Source organism: Micropterus dolomieu, linkage group LG09 (genome assembly GCF_021292245.1).
Source record: "Micropterus dolomieu isolate WLL.071019.BEF.003 ecotype Adirondacks linkage group LG09, ASM2129224v1, whole genome shotgun sequence".
NCBI lineage: Eukaryota > Metazoa > Chordata > Actinopteri > Centrarchiformes > Centrarchidae > Micropterus > Micropterus dolomieu.
In genome coordinates this window covers 22292534-22316311 of record NC_060158.1, presented here as the reverse complement: position 1 = coordinate 22316311, position 23778 = coordinate 22292534, and the positions used below count along the sequence as shown (strand labels likewise).

At 39.7% G+C, this 23778-nt stretch overlaps 1 protein-coding gene across 1 annotated transcript in view; it reads right to left on the bottom strand.

Annotated features, from left to right (window-relative positions):
* The window catches only part of myclb (MYCL proto-oncogene, bHLH transcription factor b), a 43376-nt gene that overhangs the window by 14197 nt on the left and 5401 nt on the right, over window positions 1-23778 (bottom strand). The gene's annotated exons all lie outside the window — the stretch shown is intronic.

Genomic DNA, 23778 nt, shown 5'->3' with positions numbered 1-23778 from the left:
GTTATTGGGTTTAGAGGCAAAGCAGGATGAGTCAGCGCCACGCTGGCCCATACGGTACCACCAAGCACAACTCACCTGCCCAGAGCCAACATAATAAGCCACGCGATCCCCGCAACCCGTGGCATTGGTGTCAGCATGCGCGCAGTCACCAATGGTGCAACATGGAAAGGCAGAGAACCGACCCATGCGTAAAAGACCGGGGACCGGACGGGGGGCCCCGCTGCTGTGCAGGCACAGACATGGTCACACACATCACAGTTACAACTTTATGTCCATTAACTGCCTGGAGGGTATGTAATGTTATTTTAATTTAATATTTTACTAGCTTGCTTTGAGGGCATGCCTGACTAGCCACTAGGCGAGCATTATGAGGCATGTTACAAAGCTGTTTCCAGGCAGTTCAGGAGCAGTGTTTTCTGTGGGAGATGGTAACTTCCTTTAGGGTGGACTTTGGGCTTTTTCACTTTGTAAACTTACATGCACAAAAAAAGATAGATAACACAATAAAGGAAAGGGAAAAGGTCAAAAAGCAAAATATGACCTCTTACTGTGAGGGATGGAGTCCTAAACGCCCACACAAATTTCTGCCAAAGTTAGAACAATCTTGAGTATTTCACATGAGAGATGATTTTTGTTGTTCACTTTTCTCACTAGAAGGGGGCAGGGCTTAACTGAAAAAAAGATAATGTTGCAAACTTCCGTCCACCAATCAGAGTTTAGAAACATTTGAATAAAAATCTGATACCTGTTGGGCTCATGTTGCTGGACTCAAACCATGAGTTTTGTTGTGTTAAACTCTTAATAATTAATAATAAAAACCTAAAGTTGTTGTTCCAAGCTGTGATTGTTGATTATTTAATCACACGTATTTAATATTATAGAGAGAGAAATATTTAGGGTTTTAAACCAAGCTACTGTACGTGTGTGTATGGGCTTTCCAGTAATGTGTCAAAGCAGGAAATATTGACTCCCTCCTGTGTATATCGTCCTGTGTCACTGAGTGTCATGTTTCCATAACTATTTGTGTAAAACCACAGCTGTGTGTAATCGAATGAAAAATTGATTTTAATCAAACGGCAGCACAGCTAATCATCAGCAGTTACTGAAAAATCAAGCAGGCGGGAAATCCATTCAGCCTAATGAAGATATGAGTGAATACTGAATACCAAGAGTGAGTGAACCTCATTGCTTCAAATGTAACAAACACACTGTAATATGTAGACAGGTAAATTAACTTTCTACCATGCAAGTGTGTCCGCTAAACCAAAATTACACGCACACACATCAGCAGAACTGATTGACAAGCTGTTGTTACTCAGTTGCTCGTCTTCTTTCTTCAGTGACTTTTATTGCATTCTGTGTAGAAATCAATTCTGGCGGAACAGGCTGTCAGCACAGACTGTACCCTGGAGAGACACAGAGAGACAGAGGTAAAAAGAGAGGGTGTGAGTGTGAGTGTGAAAAAGAGAGGGGTACGCGTGCGTGGCACAAAGCAAGGGAACAGCAAGTGACTGCAGGAGAAGAAAAGAAGACGGGAAAGTTGGGGGAAAGACGCTGTGCGAAATAATGAATTAGATGAGGTGTGTGAAGAATGTAGAGAACACTTGGGAAGGGAGGGAAAAGGTATTATATATCAAGGGAGTGAGGGGGAAAGAGGGAGGGATCATGGGAGGAGAAAAGAATGATAGTATGATACAGATTTAGGGAGGCGAAGAGATAGCAGTTCACAGGAACAGACTTGAAGAAAACAATGCAATTACATAACTGATATTTGGCAGGGCCGCTTATTGAGCATTCTTGAAGCACTGCACACTCTGACACACATGCACGCACACACACACACTGACAGACATATACATACACTGAGTCAACAAAGAGTACAAATAATCACACATATATATAAATACAAACCGTATAAATACAAGCAAATAGTAAGCCTTAGAGTAGGCCTCTGATAAATCGCCAGCTTTTTTGCATTTACGTTACATAACATTGAAGCAAAATGTCTGGGAAATTGTCAGTTTGTGTGTGTGTGTGTGTGTGTGTGTGTGTGTGTGTGTGTGTGTGTGTGTGTGTGTGTGTGTGTGTGTGTTATAATCAACTGAGCTGATTGTGTTGAATGTCTCTACAGAGCAAGGATGCACTTGTACTCTGGTAGCCCTCACTGTTTTGTGATTTGTTTTCTTATATCGCAGCTTCTCCATATTAGAATACCGGTCAGCTAAGAAGGACCAGTTAGATGAATACTGGTCAATCCTCCAGTTTCTCTAATGCTCTTAAATATTCTAAAATGTTATGTGCAATAGTCATGCAGGACATTGTGTAACATCGGTGATGATGCAAGGATGACTATATAAAGGTGGGCTGAGCACATGTTTCCCCCAGCTGGTGATGGGCAAAACCCACTTTAAAAAGACAAGTGTACATGTTTCTACCATGTTAGCTTGTACCAGTAATCAAATTATATGAAAACAAACAACCAAACACAAACTAGGAAAACATTTTTCTTCATTAACCTTTAAAACAATAAAATTTAGGAAATAGTAGGCCAACTGGCTGCAGCAAAAACAAGCTGTGAATACAACATTGATGTATCATCCCCTTACAAAGTTGTTATGGTGAATGTGTTAGGTAACATTTACACATCCAGCAGACACAGACCAAAACTAGCTTTCAATTAGTATTCACCTTGTGAGTGTAAGTCTGATATTCTCTCTGCATTAGCTCTGTTTTGGTCTCCACCTATAGGGAAAGTATATTTCTCTTTAGTTGCTAAATGCTCCAAAGTTTCTGGCAGATAGTTTGCTAACTTTGTCTGTGTGCCGTTTGGTGCTGAGCTTTTCCACTTAAATCAGCTGCCTGATGCTATTAAGCAGTAGATGTAAAGGTGAGAAAACCTAAACAATGAGCTGAAAGACGCTGTAAAGCTCCTTTGAGCTGAGGGGAGTCTGGTGATAATTAACTGCGGGTTCATCACTACTAGCGACTCTTAATATAACCCATAGTAATCCGATCTATTGTTTATATAAAATGATTGACTTGAGCTGTTTTGAAGTAGTAGTAGTAGTGGTAGTAGTGTTATTTTCCATCTATAAATTAAATGGTTGGTTAAGTTGGTTAAGTGTTTATCCACCACTACATCCGTAACTTAGCTTCAAAATGGTGGTGTGACCTTAAAACCAAATACAGCATCTCTGTGTCCCTGTACTGTGTTTGGTACATTGCATAAATCCCACACCCGCTGTGTCCTCTCTGCAGCAGATCAGAACATACTGTTCAGTAGTGAGACATCTAGTGGTGAGAACTAACGTTATGACTCCTGACTACGACACACATGATCTTGAAGCTGAAAATGCCCAGAGACAGCAGTTCTATTTTATCTGCACTTTCCCTGTTTATCAGTAAGATTCTATTGTCTATCTGTGTTTATTACATGATGTACAAAATGTGGAATGCACTAATCACAAGAGGGCAAATACAGTAGTTGTCAAAGCAACACAATGTGAAATGTATTATTCCTCTATGTACATTGGAGCGAGAGCGCTGCACTAATTTATCCAAGAATTTACAGACAAATAAGGATGAACTGTAGCTGCAGCCTTGAATCTGCTCTCTGCCTACTCGCAAGAATGCAAAGACCTTGCTTGGCTTTTGAACACAGTGAAGGTGTAACCTTGACAGGCTGATACAGAACAGTCTGTGTATGTGCAGACAACAACATATTGGCACTTTGATGCGGAGCAGATGGCAAAACAACAGCCTGCACCAAAACATCTAAAATAAAGCAATAAAGTGCCATAAAGTTAAATGCCACAATTAAAGTTGTGAATAGAATGTCTATTTCCTCCCTTTTGAGAATCTGGGACCTCACTGTCTCTCAGACATCAGCTTGCAAAGCTGCTTTAAAACTGATATGGTTTCCAAGTTGGACTGACTTTACCTAACCAATGAAAACCCGGTCAAAGGAAGTCCTGTCACCATTTCCTCTAAGATATTTTCAGGGTGACATCAGGCAGCACCAGGTGGCCACTTGGGAAACACCCCGGACCCCTCAATCTATTAGTCTGAACACAGACAGACTAGCCCTGTCACTCACACATTTGTAGGCAACTCTGTGTCTCCTCTGACCTGCATGCGTTTGGACTGTTGAAGAAAATTCATTGAAATCCCTCTTGGTGTATGGTGACAGTGCTAACCAAAAGCTGTGCAGCTGCACTAATCAATATTCTTTATTACACAGGTTAAATGTCGACGTGTAATATGAGAGGGCTCGTTTGTAGTGACAAACCCGCGGAGGATTATCACCTGATTCTGCAGCTCTACGCAGCATTTTAGCATCTTTCAGCTCGTTGTGTGGATTTTACAGGACGGCGCTTTGCTGTTTTGGTTTGTCTCACCACTTTGGGCATTGTTTTCAGCTGCAGTAGGCATCCTTCTTCAGTGAAAAATCTCTTATGAACCCCTCTTTCACATATCTGCTAGTTAGCAACTAGCTGATGAACAACGTGGAGCATTTAGCAGCTAAAGAGTCAGATATTCCCCTCAGGAGTTGGTTGCGACTGTAAATATATTATTGGAATATTGGACAGAAACACAACTTCAACTGAATGCTAGTGTTCCTGTGCAAATTACTAACTGTTAGATATATTCGCCATATCAGATGCCAAAAAGATGAGTGTATGCTGACTTAATCATGCTCTAATCAAATGCTTTAGGCCATAGATGTTTGAGGTAAGGGTGAAGGCCTTAGTTTCTGACAATGCCAGTGAAGAAGTCAGGATTTTCATGTGGTCTGAAAGGAAAGTGTGCCTGGGAGGCGGACCACAGAGTTAGAAAGTCATATTTTATTCAATGATGGAAATGTATTTGTTGCTCCTCCAGAGGTGTTTGGTGTCCCATGCGGAGCTAAATAGCTGAAGTTATTAGTTGAAGCTAACTTGACTCATTAAAGCTGCTGGGTTGTTCAAATGGTAAACAGTGTTGTTGTTGAGAGAAGATACAGGATTTTCAGCATGTGTACATACTTGACAACAAATAAAAATAAATCTTACTCATAGTAAATCTGTGGCATCTCAATCTTAGGATGAGATATTTTTCTTCGTCACAGCTCTACTTTCTGATTCAGGTTTATAAGATGAATATTTTTACATAAAAAGCTCACCTCTCGTAGCTTTAAAGGAAGGATGGGGGTGCTAAATGTGTGCAGTGGCTGCTGAATACTGGTCCCAAGCTGGTGTCGTAGCCTGGAGGCAAGAGAGGCAGGGCTGTGTGGTAACCTACAGATGGGCGCCCAAACACAGATGGGGGCACACACACACACACACACAAAGGGCCCTGCAGAGTGATCACAAGAGGGAGTGTGGCTTTGGCTTGTCAACACTGAAGACTGATAGATGGAGGCATCTGTGTTGGTTGGAGAGCGGAGGAGCACTGTGCATTACCTTGTGTGTGTGCATCACATTCACTAAATGCTCTGGATCTGGATTTTCTGGTACGTTGGGAAGGACTGACTAATTTAGTAGAATTGAAATGCACAACTAACTGTGTTGTTTCCTATATATAAAAAAAAGTGGGTATAGCTGATTATGTAGTCTTGACTGGACTCAGTCTGCTTTCCATCGTGACAGCTTTGAGACATGCTATTTGTTATTCAAATGAACTAACCCTGTCATTGCACAAAAGATGGGGAAACTACTGTTTTCTTTCTCCGTAGGCCCTTGTCAGAAATCTATAAACATACCTGCCCACACAACAGAGGAGGATAAGTGGAGATAAAGGGAGCCGAGAGAGACCACTTCGCCTCATAATTATTCCTAATTAAGATTAATTGCCTTTTTGGAGAGCGGGGGTGATTCCTGTTGGCCCTGTGGATGTGATTTCCCCTCACGAGGATGATTAGAAACAAAACAAGACTGCCGACAAAGATCGCCTCAGTAGTTTGCATTGGCTGATAGTACAGTGCCTAATTTATTTCGGTACTACATTCTGCTACATTCATCTCAGTCCCACTTAAGAGCTCTGAGAACCTTTTTTTAGCAATCCAATACTGGAAAGATGTTTGTTTAAGGTAAAAAAAACACCACAATGGCAAAAAATCTTTCATTTAAAGCTGATGTCATCAGTATTATTATGATAACAATGGATCACATGACTATTTGTATGTGGTGATGAACCCACAAAGAATGATCACGCTACTATGCAGTCAGAAGCGTTTTAGCGTCTTTCAGCTCATTGTATCGGTTTTTCTAATTTATGCTTTTCCCACTCGAAACACTGCACATATTAATCTTAGTATGATACACTGTGTATTTTAAAATGAAAGCTGAATGTCAGACTTCAAAGGACACTCCAAAAAAATTTGGTATTGCACTTCCATTAGGTTGAGAGCCTAACAGACAGAATAAAATATTGAATCAATCTGAAGACACCCAGGTATACCGACTTTTAGTCCCTGGTATGGGTCAAGCTCCAAAGAAGCATAATGTGAAATAAATAAGATGAATTGTAACTCCACACTCTGGTTTGTAACTTTAACATACAATTTGGTATGCCAGAAAAATATTTAGTATGTCCCATTACATAGTACGTCAAATGCAGTAGACCAAAACTAACAGGATGTCTTACTGCATCCAGTCATTTTTGGCAGTATGCAACCCAGCATGCTTTTCCTGCTATTCTGACCCACAATCCTCTGCGCAGCATGAGTATGAGCAAGAGGGTCAAAGTTCAAGGAGCAATGTTATGACACAGTAGTATATCCCAAAAGTATGTACTATGGCCTGTAGTACATACTTTGTAAGAGCAGCTGCCGTACGTAAATAAAGTTAAAAGAAAAACTTAGCGACCACTACAATGGTTTTCATTATGTCTCTCCACTGGCTTCACAAAGATTGTACAAGAAGTAAAAATGGATACCACACTCACACACTCTGTAATAAAGCATGATTATGCTCTTTGCAAAATGATAACTCTTGTGCCTACAAGACAAGTATGCAAGTGAAGTATTATTAGGTGAAGATGGTGTTCCGGTTTTCATACGGCGGAAGACGATAGATCACGTCCAATCACTGATCCAATTTCTTGGGCGGCGGAATAAGAGGAAAATCCAATTTTCTTTTTGTTTAATGGCAGGTGATCACTGAGAGGAGAACACTTGTCTCGTCTGTCTCCTGGACAAAACAACAATACTGTGAGTATGATGATGTCCCCATAGTCAGTATGAGGACATGTGCAGAGGGACAAAACACTGCGACGTTAAAGTAGTGGCACATCCAGTTTAATACAGACTTCTGCCTAAAATGTGGCTGCATCACATTTGATGAAATAACTGAACTGTCAGGGATGGCTCAGAAGAACTGTGGGAGTTTCTCATCATTGTCAAGCAACTGACGTAAGGTGTCTTCCAAATGACACATTGTGAGTGTTCAGCGCCCACACGCAATCTGCTGCTAAAAACCATATATTCATTGGGTCTCTTTGGGTTCTCATCTCACTACAAAGACTTGCTGCTCTCCCTTCACCCCTTCACAAACTCCTTACCTCCCCCTCCACAACCACAGGAACACCCAGCAATTGTCTCTCCCCATCCCTGCTGAGGAAGATACAATAGTTAAGTATAACAATACCACCTCCAGCTCCTCCTCAAATGTAGCCAAACTCAGGCAGACAGTGTGTGCAAATGTGTGTGTATCTTCACTTTATTGTCTGTGGAGCATATGGCCTTCTGACATCGCAGGCAGAAGGTCACTGGCTAAAGGAATTCATGTCATTCTGGGAATCGTTCTGCCTCCCGTCCTCTTTAACAACTTAGTTAAAGGGCACTCATGCTTAAAAGTGCAGGCAAATTTTCACACACACACATAAATACACATACAGGCATCCACACGCCCACATACACACATACACACACACACTCATTATTAAACAGTACATTTTTGCCACGAATCGTTTGATACATGGTCATTCAATTCGGTACATGACCGGTTTCAGTTTGATACACTCATGTGACGTAATAATTGCAACCTTCTTAACTTTTCTGCTGAAAACGACACTGAGAACAGCAAGAGTGAACCAAAACGGAAAAGCTGCCGGCTGTGAGATCAAAACAACGACTTAAAAGACAGCTCTGTAAAGCTGAAAGGAACTACTCTGGGGATTTTCTGCTCAGAACATAAAGTCATGTTATAAAATATGATGCATTTTTATAGACTAAATCATGGAGTAGGTTCAAAATTAAAATGCTGCTTACATGCGCTGCATTCGGTACAGTCGATCATAACCTGTTCACTGGCAGACCAGAAAGGTCGGCAGGAGTCTGCCCCTGGTTTTATCTCACTGCTTAAGACTCATTTATACAAAAAGGCTTTAAATGTGTGATGCGTATTTTACTTTCCTTTAACTGTACATTGACTTGTTTTATGTTTTATTTGTTGCACACCACTGTGTGTGATACTTATTTTAATTCAACTTGTCTATGATTTACATTGATTGAACAAAGCAATTTGTTACCTGTATTGAAGATACAAATAAAGCTATAGTTATTATTATTATTATTATCATCTTGATGCATCAATGATAATAATCCAGTACTATCATGAAATAACACTGAAATGACTTGCATTTTCCCGTATACTTTAGATATCTAATTAGAAGCATTACGACTCCCCACTAAAGGAAATGGTGGTAGTATTGAACTGGAAGTTTTGTGTACCATTACACACACACACACACACACACACACACACACAAGAACAGACAGACTAGCCAGATGTTATCAGGATCAGATATCAATGAGGAGCATCTTGTTACATCTTAACTGTGGGGAGGGAGGGACACACTGAATGATACACACTACTCCTATTGTGATGCGACTACCATGGGGGGAAGGGAATAGGGGTAGAAGGTGGGGGTGGGATGATTGAAAAATGCAAATGTTTCTACAATCTTGGCCCATTGTAAGTCTAAAAAAACACATAAAAAATAGGGTGAAAAGATGACAAAGAGAGGAAGAAAATATGGGGAAAGAGCAGACATTTAGACCAAAAATGGAGGTTAAATAGTGGTGCGTGTGGAGTTATGGGTAATGATGATGATGTGGCTGGGGGGTGAAGTGATCGACCCCAGAAAGAGGCTCTGATGTGGGGCTGTGCTCTCTCAGGTGGCAGGTTCTTGCCCCGGGGATCTGTGTGAGCTTCGGTGTGTTGGCCCTGGCTAGTGACAGATTTCTCTCTCCCTGAAACAGCAATAAATCACTAGCGGATGATAGTGGAACAGTGGAGGATGTGTTGGGGGCTGGGGGTCAAAGAGAAGTAAGAGAGGATCTGTGCATGTGTTTGCACGTGGTGGAATTAAATCTAACAGTGCACACTATATCTGCGCCCCGAGTCTGCTCTCCCCCCCTTCCACTCCCCTTCTCTCAAGATACAGTGACCATGATGAGAACGTGTTGCTGACATGAATAGATGGTGACGATTACTCACTGCGTGTGTGTGTGTGTGTGTGTGTGTATGTGTGTGTGTAACTCAGGCCGTTATTATCTAACCTGTATCTGGGTGTATTTCTCCCATGCTTACACGTTCTTCAGGGGTGGATGGGGGAGGAAAGCAGCACCCATGGATGGGTGTTGTTGTGATGGAAATTTGTGTGCACATGCCTGGGTGTGTATTTTTGTGCATGCGTGTTTGTGTTAATTATGTGCATGCACGTGTGTCTGTCCATTGGTTTCCATCATGTGTAAATGTGCATGCTTGTGTGCCTGCGTCAGACTCTGGCGATCCTCCAGGGATGCTGATCCTCAGATCAAGCCTGTCAATCATAGTGATTGATCAGTCTTCTGCCCCTCCCTCCTTCATTCCAATCTGATCCCCCTCGCCCTCTTCTCCCAGTCCAAGCCCCCTGGTGATTAATCACTCAGTCAGTCAGACAGGTAGCAGTGACATCATCCAATACCCCCCCCACTTAAAGAGATGCGCTGAGAATTGGTGGTCAGCTAAGTGATCACAAGGCTTCATATTTTACACAGCAGCTCTCTGCAGACCGGTTGTAGCTACTTTACTTACTGTTTGTACTGTTTTTTGGGAAACCATCTTTCCGCAATACTCAATAAACCAGAGGCAGCAAACGTAGAATCTGTTGACTTTGTCTCATCTATAGGTTGTTGGTTTGCAGATATCTAGTAGAATGAAAGTAATTTGGAGACAGGGTGTATGTTTTGCTTTACTAGAGATACACGGCATGGTTAGACACACACACACACACACACACACATATACACAGTACAGTATATGGTGTGGAAAGTGTCTCTCTAACATGCAATTATTCCACTATTCTTTTTCCTTTTTTTCCAGCAGAAAAATTACAATTATTGATTTTGTAAGTGTCAAAAAGTTGTAGCTCAGTTATCCATTATCTATAACCACTTATCCTTACTGGGTCATGGGGGGTGGGTGGAGCTAATCCCAGCTGACATTGGGGAAAAGGCAGGGTACACCCTGGACAGATTGCCACTTCGTCACAGGGATGACACATGGAGAAAAAACAACCATTCACACCTAAGGGCAATTTAGAGTCACCAATTACCTGTCAACCTGAAGCTGGAGCACCCGGAGAGAACACATGCAGACACAGGGAGAACATTTTTTTGAATATTACTGCTGTGATTTAAAGAAACACTGAGCCAATATTGTGTTGCTGTGTAGTCTCATGTCTTGGTAAGACATTATTGTGATCAATCTTTTGCAGTAGTCCGTTAACTCCAACCTAGAAGTTACCAAAGCACATGGCTCTCCTCTCCCCTCACTGTGCTGTCCTGGAGATTACGTTCTTTCATTTCTTTCATCATACGTGTGCATTTACTAAATAAGCAGAGAAAAAGTCAACACATCAAGCTTTTTGTGGCTGGATGTGTGACAAGTTGGTATGACTGTATGTTAGTAACTTCTTTTCAAGATGTTCAACATTACATAATTACATAAATATTCATAACCCATTACACGTTGATTGATTGGCAGTATGCTGATGCCTACGCCTGACATATGCAAAGCAAGGATGACTAATATCAATATCATATTTAAAGACCATATTTAGCCACAAACCTGATTGCAATCACAAATTAGAAAAGTTAGATAATGACAATCATTCGTTTTCTGCCATTTGTGACAGCGGCATTTTAGAATAGCTTGTTGTCATGCTATAACAGGAGCATGACACCAAGGAACAGTATCTCGCGACCTTGGAGTGTTCCTTTCACGCTCCACTTCAGCATTGAAAGCACTGCTTCAGATGAAAGACCAGGAAATAGAATTCACTCTTATGTGACCCTGAACACTTTTTCCAAGTGCCAAGATCCTTCGAAAGGAGGAGGTGTGCTGATACAGTCAATGTTCTTACTGTTCCTTGTCATGTTTACTCAAACACTGTACACTTACAGGGACAGGCTGAGTATTATTATCGTTTTCTGCCAATACTCAGTGCTTACATCTCTTTTCTGTGCTGTGATTGCTTTGTGTGTAGAACATATGTTATGTTTCTTAGGCTCTGTCACCCTTCACCTACTGTTTTCCATTTAGACCTTTTCTTTTCAATTCCACATATGGAAAACAAAATAAGCAAAAACATTCTGACAAAGAGGAAACATTTCCTGGAAGAACTGCATTGCACATGAAAGATCCCAACCCTTGTCACAGCAGGAACATTGACTTTTACTGCTCCCTGCTGGGCATGTTTTTTTCCTGCACACAAGATCAATTATCCCCATTCCCCTTGGCTAAATTAAGCATCATAATAGAATTTCTGTTGTTGTTCCAAATCACTACAAGAAATGACTGAGTAATGAATGTGTTTTTGTTTTATAATTAGTTACACATACTGGTCTTTTTATTGAGTTCACTTCAGTTCATATATCACGATCAACCCTTGTACCAGAACCTTTGTCTCCCAATTAGAAAATGTATTCTTTTTATTTTTATTTTTATTAAAGGGCAGCTGTTACTGCATAGATTGATTCCATATAGTATGTGTTACACACAAATGCTGCAATATATAATATATATAACAGATAAAGACATAGAGCAGTGGTAGCCTACCCTTCTTCTGCAGATATGTGCCATCAGGAGAGACACCTTATTGTGTGGACAGTGGTCAGAACCTTTCCACCTCCATGAGGAAAACAATTAAAATCTACTTTTCTTTTCTTTTTTGCTGTGCATGTAAATAGCAAAAGACAACCAACTGAAGTCTAATTTACAGTAATATTGCGTTATATGATTAAGTATGTGAACATGTGGATTTTGACAGATGTGGTCATTGAATGCATTTAGTGTCAAAGCAAACAATTTAGTCCACATATGTAAGCTGTTGTGCTGACTGTGAAGAATTTTGAAAAATTGAACTCTATTGAGAAATTCACACAACCAACCGGATAACAACTGTAATTACAACAAATTTTTGTGTGTTTTTGTTTGCTTGTGAGGGGTCCTCAGCGACACAGACATCGTATTTCCACAATTATTCCAGTAGGTGGCAGCAGAGTTGCAAAAATATAAGGTCAGGGGGCATCTACGCTGTCATCACCGTGACGACGTTAACAAACTACATTTTTGTAGTTCTATAATGTTTAGCTAATTATGACTGGTAGCTAACAGCTTTAGGGAGGTGCTAGGAGCTATTACATTAAAAAAAAAGAAGCTTTAGCTGTAAAAGCCGTAAAATCACCCTTGTTGTCACCATGTTGTCCTTGGAGTCTCTTCAAACTGGAGCTGCTCAAACAACAATGAGCAGCTCCAGCTTTTCATCCATCCATCCATCGTCAACCGCTTATCCTGCGTACAGGGTGGGGCGGGGTACAGCCTGGACAGGTCGCCAGTCTATCGCAGGGCCACACATAGACAAACAACCACTCACACCTAAGGACAATTTAGGGTCACCAATCAACCTAGGCCCCATGTCTTTGGACGGTGGGAGGAAGCCGGAGCACCCGGAGTTGGATGCAAACTCCACACAGAAAAGCCAGACACACGCCCTTCTTGCTGTGAGGCGACAGTGTTAACCACTGCAACACCGCAGTCAAAATTCAATTAAACAGCACTGGAGAAGGTGTGCATTGTTGACAGTTTACTAAAAAATTGTACAGACCTGTAGACATTTTCAGTGGCTGATGAAGTATTCAGATCCTTTACTTAAGTAAAAGTACTAATACCTTAATGTTTAAATACTATGTTACAAGTAAAATTGAATTGAAACTGTTCTTTCGTAAAATTATGCAAGTAACCTATAATTAGGAAACTGTACTAAAAACATTAAAAGCAAAATTACTCAAGGCAGAATGAAAAATGTGCCCAGTGACTGTTTTAGTATTATATCATTACATTATTATTAGTCATGCATTAATATAAAATCAGGATTTAACTGTTGTAGTGGGTTGATGTTGAACTATTTTGTATCACACTGCAATGAATGATTATTTTCATTATGGATTAATCCGCTAATTATTTTCTTCATGAGTGTAAAAAGTTCTTAAAAACATAGTGAGAAATGCCATCACAGTTGCTCACACCCCGGAGCGATACCTTCAAGGTTGCTTGTTTTGTCCGTCCAAACCTCAAAATGATTAAAAGGAAAACAGCAAATCTTCACATGTGAAGATGGCTGAAATCCTTTTACATGAAAAAGGAAATCAAAATAGTTCTCAAAATTTCTCTCAACCAACTAATTGTTTCAGCTGCACTTTTACAAACTGTTGGGTAGTTATATTTTTAACAAAACATCATAATTATAAATGTGTTTGTGTGTAAAAATCTTACTTTGTAAAGTAACTAGTAACTGGAGCTGTCAAATAAAAGTAATGAAGTAAATATGTTTACCTCTGAGATTTTGTAGAAAGTCACATGAAAAGTCACATGAAAAGAAAAAAATACTCAAGTAAAGTATGAAAATCTCTAATGTGTACTTGAGTACAGTACTTGAGTGAATGTACTTATTTACCATCCACCACTAGACATTTTATACTATCCCACACATTTTGATCAAATAAAACTTCCTTTCCCTCCCTATAACTGATATCCCACATGTCAGATATCTTTTCTCAGAGACGCTGTTTGAGAGGAGACACAACAGGTCACAGACAGCAGGAAACATTAACTGGATTATCTCTGGAGAGGTAATAAAGATAATGGCTAATGATTTTAGGTAATGGTTTAATCTTGGAGATAAGTAACCCAAGAGTGTGTTCATTGTTTAATTGGAAGTTATCTGAATTTGTGTTAAATTAAATGAACTTGTGACAAAATGTAAATCAAGTTTTGATGTATTTCTGTAGATGACCATGCATTGCCTGTGCTGTTTATGCTGCTGTAAATGCTGAAATGTTGTTCTATATTAAGAGCAATGTGCGTACTGAAATAAATAACAGAAACATAGAAGGAGCAGCGCAGATGTCTCCTGATCACAGAGCCCGCTGTGAACTTGAGAACTCCACTTTCCTTTGACTGTCCTTGTCTATTTTCTCCCAAGGGACAGAGGCAGACCCGCACACACGCTCACACATACACACGTGCACAATAACGCCTACGTCACAGTTTCCATTCTAAATAAACCCTTCTGAGAGCATAACCATACACAGTCAGCTGTGTGGTGTCTATTATGACACCATACAGCTGCTCTTGCCGACATGTCGTACAGCGTCACATGACGAGCTGAATATTTTAATGCTTATACCAGCTAATATCAACACAGCGACCACCTGAAATAAAACTGATTTCATTCACCAACGTGTGTTGCAAGACACTGACAGACATTGAAATTTATCAGACTGATGTCCAAATCTTGACCCTAAACTGTACTTGAGAGTCAAAATGACCTTCGGCAGACTAAGGTGACCTCGGGCTAAATCATTACCCAGTCACACCATATGACCTCCCACGCGACACTGAGGTCATGATGCACTATGAATACAGGATCAGTCAAAACTTAACAGAGCGCTTAAGTCTGATATTGAGCTGCAGCTGTGATGTGTGCTTATCAAGTATGTGTTTCTAGATAATGTAAAGGCTGCATTTTTTTGCCTGTGATGACAGTAATAAAAGTGATAATGTTCTCCGTCTCACACATACACAACTGAACTGGACTTCCGCCTTCCTGAGTGTGTGTGTGTCCAGCTGAGTTTTTACTGGTTTAAAACACTGATAAAAGTATGACACGTGTGAACGTGTGTGTCATTGTTGCCCTTTACTCTACTTTTTACTTCTACGGTACCTGCTGCTGTCGACGTGGTTCACCTACAACTTCATCAGAGCACACAGCACCTTATTGATCTGGCCCCCATTTTTAACTCTGTATACAGTCTTCAGTGACCAAGAAAATTTTAAAAAATGACAGTCCCAGAGATGAAACACGACAGCATGCGTGCTTTCAGTAAGAGGGCCAACCTCAACCACAAGTGCCAACATCTGTAAACAGAGGCTGGCTAGTTAATTTGAGGTCAAACAAGTGTATTTACCGAAAGGTCTGCTCCATTAAAGGAAGTTTGATGATTGGGAAATGCACTCACTTCCTGCTTTCAGTCATGACAATGATATGAATCTTCTTTTCAACATCTCATCAAGAGAGCCAATAAGCATGTCTCCCAGAATGTCAGATTCTTCTTTTAAATGTTCTTGTGACAGAAGTCACAGAAGTCAGACTTGAGTCTGGTTTGAAAAGAAGTGTGAAACTTTGACTGTCTTTTCTTATAGTCATTACTGGATATCCTCTGTGACTGTGTCATAAACATGCAAAGTTTACAAATTGTCCCTTCATGCATTTATGTGTTCACAGATTATACCTGAAGCTCCTGATAGGCACATTTATTTCAATATGCATGATTTAGACTGAAAAGTTTGTCCTCATACATGTGTCAAGCGTTCCAGACTGGTCTTGTGTTTTCCCAGTTTGTGGACTGCTACATAGGTTTTCTCCCAAACCCTGATTGTTTTGTGGATTTGTGGATTTTGCCTACTCCCTTCTGAATTTGTTTGCCAATTTGGATTGCTTTCATGGTTTTGACCCTAGCCTGACCACCTTGCCTGTGTACCTTTTGATTTAATCATTAAATACAATTGAACTGCACCCTGCCCTGCCCTGGTGTCTACATTTGGGTCCAATTATTTGTTTGCTTGAACAAACTGTGGCGTGTAATTCTGATTGGACCTTCAACCAAACAAACTTGAAGTTGTTTTCTTATGTAAGAAACAGGAAAGATAAGATGAGAAGGGTGGGGTGAATAAGGAATGTACTGTTGAAAAACGGTGATAGTAATTACCAAACCAGATTGAGCATGGCACATCTATAGTTATTGTTTTTGCATGTGGGCACCTGCACATTTTTTGTTGCTGATGTTTTATTCACTAAGCCAGCTGGAGTGCATTTTGTGTATTTGCAGCGTGCTTGTTTTGTCTGTGCATGTCACATGGACTTATTTTTGTTCTCACAAATCTCCTCGTTTCATTCCCTCCCCTCAGCGGTGTGTGAAAAATTCACTGGAGCTTCTCTGATGTCTGCATCATCTCAGGAAGACACCGTTTGCAGACGCTCAGCACTGTTGACATTAAAAACATGCAGATATCTCTCAGCATGAGGTTTTTATTATTACTCTATAGTCTTTTACAACAGCTTGATCTTTCTCCTTTTCATACCCACATTATGTACCTTGCTGTGCAGAGAACATACTTGAAAAGATATGAACTTTCCGATCACAGCCCCCTGCTGTGGAGGGATGAGACTCACGATTGTGACGGTTCTTGACCCTTTGACCCAACTCCAAACTTTTCTCAGAACCTTTATGATGCTTGGACAGCTTGCAACATTTTATGGATGAATACGCGGGGGCCCCAAAAGTAAAAAGTGTTTCTTCCCCAGTACTTAAGATCCTTTTTTTGCCCCTCATGCACCACTCCTAAGAGGCAGCTCCAAGAAGAACAAATTCAGTTTATTAGCATGACATCATATGATTTCTGGGAACTGCCAAACAAAGCAGGTTGTGTGACTCTCCTTAGAGCGGCTTTATGCACAGCCTCACCAGAGGCCTACACAAAAAATGTGAAAGCAGACAGACAACAAATGTAACCACGGTGACATCAAATGTCTGGTTAGATGTATTGATAACGGCAAGGTTCAATGTTCTGTCTCTCCGAGCCACATTGTCAATAAATATGGACTCTGAAATCATCACCTCAGTTTCTGCAACATGGTGTGTGTGTGTGTGTGTGTGTGTGTGTGTGTGTGTCAGTTAATCTGTATTTGCATCATTATGGGATGTTGTTTGCAGTGGAAGTGGGTTAATGACAGAGACAGATATTTTACACTGTGAAAATGTTTTCTTTTGACAACCAACATGGAGGAGGGGTAGATATGGCAATATAACTACAGTAAGACATAACTTAAAAGTTTACTTTAGTAAAAACAAGCATGCTTTCTGCCTGTAGAGTACTGTGGCCTGCTGCAGTTTATCGCTGGAAATAAATTGTTGTGACATCATCGTATCTATCATTTGACCATGTTCTTGCAAAAAGAAGAGTGGTATTCAACTAAATATGCTAATATATCTTTCTTATACAGTGAAGTGATGTAGCGTGGACATTTCTTTTGAAAGCAGGCACTTATTAGCCTTCAGAGACGCTGTAAGTATAGTATGACTTTTCTTTATGTAATTAAAGGGATTAATGGAAAATAAAATCTGGTTGGCTTGAAAATTGTCACTCTCATTAGCGGGGAGTACCTTGTAAAATTTTGACAACAAAATGCTAAGATAGGAGAAAAAAAACAACATGACTCAAGGGGTGGAAACGATCTACAGAAATGCAAAACAATAAAGATATGCCAGAGTACACTTCTTTAAGTCGTGTCAGAATCAGATTTTCTATGTTGTCATTGTAAACTCTGCATACTTAAAAACACAAAATACAAATTACGACTCTACTGGTGCAATTTTCAAAAAAGTCCACTGACCCAACGAAGGTATGCTATCTTTGACAGATTATCATTGTGCCTGTTATGGTGTCTTATATGCTCAACTACTGTATGAATTTTCTCATTTTACGTGTTTCCCCTAACTTAGCCCTAAATTTCTAAATTGTAGCAATAAATAAATAAAAAAAAGCATAAACTAAAACTAACCCTGATTTGATTCACAATTTAAATGTTACTATCATGTATAATGATGCATGCAGTTTAAATGACAAATGATGATTCCATCCAATTCCTTTCCACCCTTACTCTCTGTACATACACTACAAACCCACCCCTCTACACGTGGATACGTGGCAGGGCAGACAACATTCTAATGTGAATTTAGGACATAACTTTTACCAATCCACCTATCCATGACCTCTCATGCCCTACAGATGATTGCACAAGACAAGACAGAGTGTGACTGCTGGTCTTAGATTTGTCTTTGTTTATTTACTATCACATATCTGAGCTTTTTTAGTATGGATGTGCTTACAAATTGAGAATGACAATAAAGGTATTCCTTTGTTTTCACCAGTCTAACTATTAGATATGTGATTGGATCTGCATTCAACTAATTCCTTAGAGGTGGTAAGTAGGTTGCTACTTTAATGCTGTGAACTATATCAACACAGAAAAGCTTGGGGACCGGATAAAGCCTACAAAATAATTTCCTTAATTTAGCCAGTTACCTGTAATTTTAGTGTACATGAAGGAAGGGCTACATTTGTACTGAGTTCATAAATAACAATGTTTTGACAATTTCTGCATCAATTTACTCTTGAGAGAAATGTTAATTTAGCTGCAAGTAGTGTTGTGTCAACACTCACAGATGAGTCAAAACAGGTAGAGCACACAGTTAAAGCCCTGGAGGGTTAACTGCCATGCCAAGCTGGCTCAGGTCCACAGAAGTCATGTACTGTGGGTGACATTTCATAGCTCAGATGTTTTACACACAAACCCCATGGGTTTGAATGCACCTATTTATTTAGCAGTCTTTTTTATGAAATTTAACAAACAAATTTGTCTCACAGAGATCACAAATATTGTCAAGTAGGTCAATCTTATTTGACCCATTCACCCGAAAGGGAACAACTGTTTCCAAGCTAATATAATGTCTTCTCTGAAACCCACTTGGACACGAGGCACATGACAACCCCCCCTTTCCCTACAACTCCCCTCGCACAAATTTATATTTGTTTGTGTGTTTGTGTGTGTGTGTGTGTGTGTGTCTATTTCCCTCCCGCCTGAATTTCTATCCCACCTACAGTTATGTATACCCCGGTGCTTGTGTGACATGACGCACACAAAGCTCAACCTATTGGACGGCCTCTGCATTCACCGCATTGCATTGCTCTCTCAGACTTTCACACGTACTGTGTTTGCCAACAAATACACACTGTCATGAGGCTCTATTCACAGGCACACATACAGTATATCAATGAATTTATCCACTTGTACACAGTGCAGCTATCACAAGTGCCTATGTGATCTCTACCAACAAGTAGCGAGACTTTAACTACAGCGGTGTCACTTGACAAGTTGAGATAGCACCAAGTACACACACACACACACACACACACACGCATAGACAAACTCATGCCAAATGACTTTAGGCTTTGTTGTGCTCATGCCTGGATCAAGCTTTACCAGTGCAACTATGTCATTCCTGTTGCTTTTTCAGTAGACATTTGGTAAGGTGATCCATTGGAAAGTGTCTTGTTGGATATGGGTTAGGCCTCTGAGGATGCAGGAGTGCAGAGTACAGCCTTTGTCTGGTTGCAATAAAATGCAAGGGAATTTGGTTTCAAATCAGACAATACTCCCTTGCTTTAGATGAGCTCTGGGAAGAACAGCACATCCATTAGCTTTTAGCACTATGGGTGTATCTCTTACGAGCTACACAATTCTTGTTCCCGGCTAAGATGGCTTAAATGGTAAGAACTGTGTCAAAAATGGGGTGATGCGGGTAAATGCACAAAATAAGATTTTGTGTAGGCTAACAGTTGCACAAGTAGAGGCAAGTCACAAAGTCAGTGAACTGACTGTAAAGTAAAGTTTGTCCAGAGCAATATTTATCTAAAGGTATAGAGAGGGCTAACCTTAGCCAACATAAGCTACTGGTCATACCGACCGAGATCAACTGTAGCTGTTAACTCATGAGTGTATTGAATTGAGCACATTTCATTGCTACTGAACTAAATTTTTCTTTTGTAAAAGAACTATCTCTTCTTTTATAAGTTAAATAGTCTGATTTTACATAGTAGGAACTGCGTGAAAATGGTGTAATTAAGGATAATGTAAATGTAACAATAGCACAAATTAACTGATTATTAACGTTATTAAGTTTTGCTGACTCAGAAATGTCAATTACAGCAATGTATGTAAAGTTACCTAACTTTAGGTATGAGCTACTGTTCATAGGTGCTAAATGCCTATGTATTGGATGGAGCAAGGGCGCTCTCAAGAAAAAGCCTGTTATTTCTTCTTTTAAATGTTACTCTGAATTTAAATAGTGGGAACCATGTGAAAATGGTGTGATTCGGAATAACTGTAAATAGTTCAACAGCACAAAGAAGTCATTCAACTGACTAAGTAAAGTCAGTAATACACAAATATTTATCTAAAGCCAGCTAGCTAACATTGGGCATTATAAGCTGCTGGTCGTATCAGACCAAGTTAGGCTGTAGCTGCTAAATGAGTGTATAGAACTGAGCAAGGATGCATTTATTTCTAATGAATTCTGCTTCTTATTTGTAAGAGGAGAAATAATTAGTTCTATTTTTAAAACACTGATATCACCTGTCTGCAGTTCTCTGCATCAAATTGTGAAGAGCTTGCATTCTTAGTCAATAACAAAATAACTTCTTTTAGAGCCATCTTTGCTGCTGATGTAAACACAGACGACTCCTCTACAACATTTCAGTATATGACCCTGCACCCACAGCATTTTTAAGCAGGTGTTCGACAGTGTTTCAAGTCGTGTCCTGAAGATCTCTTGAAAGGGGCATCTTCACAGATGCCTTCACATCAACTGCTGTAAAATCCTTACTAAAGAAAACCGACCTACACAGTAATGCACTGACCAGCTTTAGGCCAATGTCCAACCTTCCGTTCATTAGTAAGATGCTTGAAAAAGCTTTCAGACTGAACTCTGATGAAAATACGGCCTCATTTCTCGTCCTCTTAGTGCTCAGTGTTTGATACGACTGATTATGATATCTTAATCAATCACTTTGAAAAGTTGGTTCAAAACATACATCAAAGGGAGAAAGTTTTACGTCAGTCTTGGAGATCATGAGTCTGAGAAACATGACATCTGTTTTGGGGTTGCGTAAAGGAGCTGCTTAAGTCCATTCACTATACTGGCTGCCACTTGGTGACTCAATCAGAGAGCACAATGTACACTTTCATGGTTATGCATTTGAAACATATCTGTACTCTGCTGAACTGAAATCCTACTAGTTGGCCCTAAAACAAAAAGAGAAATACTATTATAATAATCTGTAAATTAACTCCCTGGATTATATCTGAGGTTAAGTCTTGTTGTTGTCCCAGATTCAAGTCTAAGCATCTCTTTTATTCTTATTATTATGTTGTGAGGCATCATCATCAAATCAGGTCGGCTGAGTCAGTGAACTCTTTTAAGTCCCTTCTTAAAACATACTTTTATAGGAGAGCTTTTCCCAATCTTATTTGACTTTATTTTATCCCTTTTATTTTATTGTATTTTACTAATTTTATATTAAATTTTCATGCTCTTATCTTTTTTTTTTGTATTATTCTTTACACTTGTTAAAGCACTTTGTAACTTGTTTTTGAAAAGTGCTCTACAAATAAGGATTATTATATATTATTATTACCCCTGTGTCGTTATTTCATCACATTATGTTGCCTTCTTTGATTTTTTCTCAGTCTTGCAATATTACCATCAGCGTGTCTCAAATCTTCCTTCCTCCTGTGTGAAATGAGCCTTACAGACAGACAAACTTTCTTGTTATTGGCAGACAGAAATATTTCAACATGCACACAGCATTGTGCTGCAGAGCAATAACTCTTTGCTCCAGAGGTATTACAGTATCGTTTAATTATATTGAAATAAGCTCGAACGGAACTGTCAGATTATGGAGACATTTTGTGTTGAGTGGCATTTGTAAATCTGAAGTATATGGGCAGTATTTTGATACCAACCAAACATGTGTGTATTGCAGAGTACAAAGGTAAAGATCCTGCAAAAGTTGAACATTCACTATACAATGGTTGTTTTATTTCTGCTTTTTATTTCTGTTTTTTTTTTTTCTTTGTGTTTGTTCAACAGCATTTACACGATTTAGGCTATTTGTATTCCACAGTGTTACTGTCACCTACATTTACCAACACAACTTCAGCCCAACCATAACCTCTTATCTAATCTGCAGTGTGTTGACACACATTGATTTGTCCGTACCATTACAGAGTCACACCACGTGTGCTAATGGTTTGAACTTGACTGTACAGTTGGCGAGATCAGGGTTCAACTATTGCAAAAAAAAAAAAAAAAAAAGCAGCAGGGAGTCCCTCTTATACACGGGTGTGTATTGGATGTATGTAAACAAATAGGTGTATGCTTCAGAGATAAACCTGCACTGTAAACATATGGTTGAGCTAGGTGAAGCAGCAGGTATGTGCGCTCGTACCTGTGTGAGGCGTGTGTGTGGAAAGACTGTGTGCATGCAAGGCCATAAGTAAACACTGCAAACATCTATACGTCTCCTGCAATCCAGAGGTTCCTAACGTCCACACAGATGAGTATTCAAACTCACAACCAGTGGTGGTGTGTGTATACTACATATGTATACTGTTGGCTTCAAGGTATGTGTGCTCAGCTAAAATAGGAAAATATACATGCACAGCCTCGTGCCAGAGGAGAACACGCTTTGCAAACGAAGACCTCGGTGAGAAACCTTGAGAAAGCCAAGCAGCAAGCAGTCAACCTCCGCCTATCCACACAAGAAAAGTTGGTGTTTGTTCTACCACACATGAGAGATCTTGTGTATGCTTCCATTTAGCAGACAGTTGATAAGTGTAGGACAGAGCAGGACTTGTAAAGGATGAATGACCACACACATACACACACACACAGAGAGAAACATAATGTGGATTGATTCATTCCCTGAACACACACTGGAAATGTAGGCTGAGTTGCAAATGTTGATTACATCTGCAAGTATTTTCAAAAAAATAATTGCGCATATATTAATTTAGTTTGTGAGTTGTGGGGAATGTTGATTTTGCAGTATCTTTACTGCAAAGTAGTAGGTGATGATTTTTTTGTTATTGTTTGTGAAATGTCTGTTTTTGGAGAAATGCTTAAAAGGATGCAGGGAAATATAGGTAATGTAGCCTATAGACTAATATATTTATGCAGATAAATAATGGATGATCTTTGTGTAACATAATCACTCAGATACATTTATCAATCAAAATGACTGATATGGATTTCTAGTAAATCTGCGATGTTTCAACACACACAAAACAACAATAAAAACAAATAAATAAACACAAATACTTATATAAATAAATATTATAGATAGAATTATAGTGGGTGGTGAATGAAACATAATATATAGCATATAGCACATGGAGCTACTGTATATACATACTGTACATGTATGCAAACTGAAAAAGCATTATGAGAGCAGAAAAGGGGAAGAGAGCAAGATGGGGTGTTAAAATGTAGGATGTGAAAAAATACTCTATATCAACAAATAGCACAGGCAAAAAATGTAGAAATAGCCTACTAAACTCATGTGACCAAGC